The 6,684-nt window shown below is 41.6% G+C and overlaps 1 pseudogene; it reads left to right on the top strand.

The window, feature by feature from the left end:
- Positions 1-4,667: 4,667 nt before the first annotated feature.
- LOC126298150 (uncharacterized) lies at positions 4,668-5,874 on the top strand (annotated as a pseudogene).
- The last annotated feature ends 810 nt before the right edge of the window (positions 5,875-6,684 follow it).

Here is a 6,684-nt window from a genome sequence, read left to right as displayed (position 1 = left end):
TTCGTGACCCAGTTTTCGGAAGTGAGTTTCGATTCTGTGCATCGCAGATGACAGGACGGGCTTTGGACAGAGACACCGTGAGTTCCATCCTACGCAATCGACTGGGATACTTTCGGCGTTTTATTAGCCTCGACTGCTCTGAGACTGCTCTCCGAGATACAGGGGTTGACAAAACTATGATAATATCGCGAGGAATGCTTGCTTGTACATAAATGCAGATGCTATCCAAGCCTGTCGTAGGTTTAGCCGTTGAGTTTGACGACGAACAGCACCTATGCAATGTCCTGTGTTAGCTATGCTCAGAACAGTGTCCTGCGTAATTGTGAGTGCATTCTGTCGGAGTTAAATTAATTCGACTGTGGACAAATCGTTCGTTCTCGTACAGTGAGTGCTTTCGAAGGTAGCCGAAGTGTTCGGTACTTGAGTAGGTTCCGTGTCGAAGATTTACACGGAGCGTGAGAACATCATCCGTAAAGTCAAACACGGACGAAAGTGCGTGTTGAGGCTTCGTGACAGACGGTCACTGAAGAGGACTGAAAGGAAAAATAAGAAGAAAATCGCAAAAGTCACTGCAGAACTGAATGTCGCACTCGCGAACCCTGTCAGCACCTAAAAAACACGAAGGGAGCTTCATAAGCTGGGAATTAAAGGACAGCTGGGATTCCAAAACCACTCGTAAGTGGTGTAAATGTCCGTAACAGGAAACGTGGTGCCAAAGCCATAGAATCTATATTATAGAGCAATCTAACAAAGTCATTTGGTTGAATGATTCTTGTTTCATACAGTTTCCAATTTCTGGGCAAATTTACGTCCCAACATGACGGGGGTTCTGTGATGATTTTGGTTGCCATATCGTGGTATTCCATGAGTTCTACGGTTTCTCTATAAGGTCGCATTACTATCATTGACTGTGCGGTACAATGTTTGTCTACCAGAAGTGATGCAGTGTTCCAAGACAAAAGGGCCCCTGTTGACACAGCTTGCGTCGTCCGGGACTGGTTTTGTGAACGCGAGAAGAAGTTATCGCGTCTCACATGGCTGCCACAGTCACTAGATCTCAATATTTTTGAGGTTTTTTGGGCTGCCTTGGAGAGAATTGTGCGTGATCGCTATCCAACTACATCATCGTTACCTGAAGTCGTCAATGTTTTGCAGGAAGAGTGGTGTATGTTTCCCGTGAAAACTATACAGGACCTGTATTTAACCATTCCGAGACAAATGGAAGCTGTTTTGAATGCCAATAGTTTTACTACACCGTATTAGACATGGTAAAGTGTTATGTTTTTAGTGTTTCCATGTCGGAGTGGCCGAGCGGTTCTAGGCGCTTCAGTCTGGAACCGTGAGACCGGTACGGTCGCAGGTTCGAATCCTGCCTCGGGCATGGATGTGTGTGATGTCCTTAGGTTGGTTAGGTTTAAGTAGTTCTAAGTTCTAGGGGACTGATGACCTCAGATGTTGAGTCCCATAGTGCTCAGAGCCAAATTGTTTCCATGTTTTTGTCCATCTCGGTGGTACTAAATCAGTTCGGTGGGGTGGAGTTGAAGGCGGACCACGAGTAATTTTAATGCTACGACATATTCCCAAAAAGACTTACAAAAGGTCTTTGTCTCACAAAACGCCTGAGCAGTAATGATGAAATACAGGATACAGTAACATTTCTATGTTCAAACTGCACAGTAGATTAAAACAGTCTTTAAACCCCCCCTCCCCCATCCTCAGGTTGTGCCTTTGTCATGTCGGTGCAATATCCTATGCTAGTCCAGCAAGGTATGCAGGAGAACTTTGTATGTTGGCAGCGCTATAGGCTGTAATTACTATCGCTGACAGCACTCTGCGTCCTCGGTCAGAGACTCTATGGATTAGACGGACTAGCTTTTAGCAAGCGGACGGCTTGGAGATGTGTCCTTCATGCAGACTGAGTTTTAGTAGGACATGCATTGTAAAATGAAGATGGATGTAGTTTGTAATGTTTGGGTAGTGGAATTATTCACGACTATATAATTTTTGTAACTGAATGTCACATGAATAAGGTAAAATCTGCTAAATACATTATTTGATCTTCAACAAAATCTTTCTTTTGCTAACCATATGCCTCCTAGTAGTTAGATCCTATAGTAGTTAGGATCTTTTTATTTAGCTGGCTGTAGTTGCTGCTTGCTGTAATTGCTGTAGTTCGTGTTATGATGATTTTCTGTGAGGTAAGTGACTTACGAAAAAGTGTGGCTTATTGTTAGGATTTCTTCCAATTCAGGGCCTTTCTTTTGTGTTAATTATTTGAAATCATGTTGTCATTTTAGAGCAGTCAGATTGCCTTGTGCTTGTATATTGTGCGTAAGAAATAAATAGGTTAAGTTTTTATTGTCTTTGTCACGGAAAATTCCGTAGGTCAGCGTTGAAATGACAAAAATAAGTAACGAGACTGTAGGTTCAGATGCATTCAGCAGTTTAAGACTCACACAAAGTAGTTTCAATTTATGTAAAGTCTGGAAGGCAGGAAATGAAGTACTGGCGGAAAAGAAGCTGTGAAGACAAGTCGTGAGTTGTACTTGGATAGCTCAATTGGTCTGCCGGCACGGTAGCTCAGCGTGGTCGGTCAGAGGGTTACCTACCCTCTGTACTAAAAAGAACTGAGGGAACGGAGCAACGAAGATCCTGAACGGGTGTCATCGGACGTCCACCCCGAACAAATTCAACGAACAATATAGAACAAAATGAGATTTAAAAAAATCGTTAGACCACTTGCTCCCGAAAGGGATTGGTTACACCTTCGAATCCTGGTCCAGCATACAATTTTAATCTTCGAGGAAGTTTCAAATCAGCACACACTATGCTGCAGAGAGAAAATTCATTCTTTTTTTGTTGATTAGCAGCTAATGGTGTTACATAATATGTCTTTCTTTAAATATCCCAAAATATTTTAAAAAGTGGTGATTACCTGACATTATCAGCTGTATTGGATGCGATCTCAGAATCTAAACACGGTTGCTCTTCGCATTACAGAAATTTATTCATCCAGATCGCATAAAAACACACAATGTTTACTAGTTTCAGAGAAATTAAATCGCCATCTTCATATTACTTGTGTGGACAAAATGTTTACAAGGCCAATCCATTTTGTCGACTGTTTACATTAATTGGACACAACTGTAATGTACGTAAAGGTACAATTATGGAAAATTCTAACGTGAAACCAAAACAAAATGCATACAAATTCAATGGAAAGATACCATATAGACGATATACCATAGTACCGTCTCTCGTCATACAATAAGAGAATAGCTGTGCAAACATATCGTAACTTACATTATGACTCAGGCAACAGACTTAATACGTTGAACCATAACCTAGACCTCGAGGTACTCGGCACACATCAGCTGATCGTTGTATACACTCTACACTCTCATGGAGTAATGACACACAACAGTTTTAAATATCTTCTTTTGTTGGTGCGAGCTTAAGTACGGAGGATGGTACATGTTAACATATTGATAAGACTTGTCTTACACGCTTTAGTCTCACCCGTTCAATAAGAATTTTTATCTGGGTGCCAGTTACTTTGATGTTGGGGGTCCTAAGGCTGAAAGGTATCAACCTCAGAGTGCAATAGTGTTGTTCGCGTTTCGTGTTGTTACCAGGCCTGGTAAGGGCATATAAGGGGCATGAACACAGTAAGATGTTGAGTGATCACTGAGAACGACATGTTGTGTCAGTTTGTGTCAGTGGCTTTTGAAGTCATTCAGCTTTTCGCACGTTTCCAACTCGCAATGATTATGGGGTGGTCCAATGAAGTGATTATGGAGTTTAAGAACCTTCTATCTGGAACACGCAAAATGCTCACCACAAAAATACAAGAGCTGTTCGGAAAGTAAGTTCTGATCGGTAGCGAAACGGAAACCACAGTGTAAATCAAAAATGTTTCATTTACGACAGTTAGCTGCACCTTCCAGCTACTTTTCTACGTTACCGCCGCCCAAACTTAGACATTTGTCGTAGCGTTGTGCTAAATTTCCAGTACTCTCGTCATAGAAGGCATCCGCCTATGCTTTCCGCCAATACTCTATGCTGTTCTACAACTCGTTGACTGTGCCAAAACGTCGTGAGCAGAGAGGAAACTCAGGGGCACCTAGTTACAGGATGTGTTGTGGGTGATCATACACTTCCCGTCGAAAACGCTGAGGAAACATCTTCATTGCCCCTGTAGAGTGTGGCCGAGAATTGTCATGAAGAAAGAACCACATGACATTAGTGTTCTATGGACTGGGTGACATCAGGCGAAATCTCTCACCAGGCCCTCATACCTGGTGGGAGATGCCATTTCGTAGGCATCTTTACGTGTTCACTGTGCATTCAGGAGTGAAAAGAGCGACGTGACGCAGTCGACGGGAATACTAGAGACACTGCCCAACACGTCTGTGCAAGGTTTCATCGAACTTTCTCAGTGGTTTCTGATCGGAACTTACTTTCCGAATAGCCCTCGTAAATAAAAGATGTATGGAGCTTGGAAGCGAATCCAAGGTACCATCAGGGTGTTCTTTAAATTAGCTGAGAAAGAAGAAACAAAATTGGATGGCATCTGACAGGAAGTTGGCGTTAAACGTAAAGTACAGTACGAAAACTGGGGCTGGTACTAACGAAAAGGGCAGGCGGAATGCTTTGTATACGACAAAATGGCATCGTTTTTGTACGGGATCTACACACCAAGGAACATGGAAACATTTGATCAGGTAAGCACTTTCATAGACGGTTTTAAAGTTTTTCTTTTCTCTTACTACATACTTGTCATTAATAGTTTTGCTCAATTATAGCTCTTAGTTCTTTCCTCCAATGAAAATATTTATATGAATGTAAGGAAGTACGGTGTGCAAGTAACCAAATTCGAGTAGATAATCGATTTATTGGAAGTTCCTGTGCAAGAATTACTTATTTATTAACAATATCTATCTTGCTATGGTAACTTGCAACTGTTCGTGAAGTATTCAGCGAAGGAGTCGCGAAAACCCCTTGCTCTGTATTATGATGTGTTTGTTGTCAATCTCCCCCAAACAGTCTGGAAAGTACGTGTTTTGCAAACATTTTCGTAATGTTGTGCTATGTCCAGCCACTTATCTTCATTGATAGGCAACTGAAAAAAGTAAGGTTGTTATTCTATTTACATGTAATGTAGCAAATTTAAATGTAAAGATTTTTTAAAGTGTGCATCTAAAACACACAACATGGTTACAGAAAGGCAGGCTATATATTATGCATTGCTTTCAGGGCCCAGAAAATAAACGGAATGATCCACAACTACTGAACATGCAACATCTGATGCAACAGAATATTCTGAAATAAACACTGTGTACTACCATAAAGAAATTCATGACATTGCAGCTACTGAATCTGCTGTAATTTATCAAGGTGGACCTCCAGGAAAGGAAAAGCCTAACAGACAGCAAAAGTTGACGAGCATATGGACGAGGCTTAAGAGTTTTGGAAATAAGTTGCCAACAAAATGAAAAAAGCAAAAGATGAAAGATCTTTACTCTGTGATCTACTGTGTTTGAAATTGAGAGCGCTAAATGATGACACTCGCGAAATAGTGATGCACTAAATCAACAACCTGATGATTAATGTAAAAAAAGAATAAAGTTCAAAAGCTCTACTGACAGTATAATCACAAATATCAACAGCCTAGATTTTTGCAAATACCGTCCCACACGGTCAGGTGTGAACCCAGTCGGATGATCACTTGACGGGTCTGAAAATTCTTTTTCTTCGGATGTCTCGTCTGGACATAATCTCCAGCTACAACTACACTGCAGTATGGTTCCAGTGACAACCAAACTGAAATACTGTGTCGCAATGCAGCTGAATATCCTCAAACTTCAATGTTAATTAAAAATTATTGCTGTTATTTTTTAAAATTATGTTTATTTAGTGTAAATGTATAAAAGAATCAATGATGGCAGATTTAAAATAACACTAACGTTTACTTCTTCTTGCAGCTCTTGTATAATGGCCTGACACAGTTCGCTTACTCATCTGGAGCCGAGCTCCTTTGCGAACTTAAATACACTACTGCCCATTATAATTGTTACACCAAGAAGAAATGCAAATGATAAACGGGTATTCATTGGACAAATATATTACACTAGAACTGACACGTGATTACATTTTCACGCAATTTGGGTGCACAGATCCTGTGAAATCAGTACCCAGAACAACCACCTCTGGCCGCAATAACGGCCTTGATACGCCTGGGCATTGAGTCAAACATAGTTTGGATGGCGTGTACAGATATAATTGCCCATGCAGCTTCAACACGATACCACAGTTCATCAAGAGTGGTGAGCGGCGTGTTGAGAAGAGCCAGTTGCTCGGCCACCATTGACCAGACGTTTTCAGTTGGTGATAGATCTGGAGAATGTGCTGGCCAGGGCAGCAGTCGAACATCTTCTGTATCCAGAAAGGCCCGTACAGGACCTGCAACATCCGGTCGTGCATGATCCTGCTAAAATGTAGGGTTTCGCAGGGATCGAATGAAGGGTAGAGCCACGGGTCGTAACACATCTGAAATGTAACGTCCACTGTTCAAAAAATGGCTCTGAGCACTATGGGACTTAACATCTGAGGTCATCAGTCCCCTAGAACTTAGAACTACTTAGACCTAACTGACCTAAGGACATCACACATCCATGCCCGAGG

This window comes from Schistocerca gregaria, chromosome X, assembly GCF_023897955.1.
Source record: "Schistocerca gregaria isolate iqSchGreg1 chromosome X, iqSchGreg1.2, whole genome shotgun sequence".
Lineage (NCBI taxonomy): Eukaryota > Metazoa > Arthropoda > Insecta > Orthoptera > Acrididae > Schistocerca > Schistocerca gregaria.
Note: the sequence above shows the minus strand (reverse complement) of the source record. Positions and strands in the feature narration are given on the sequence as shown.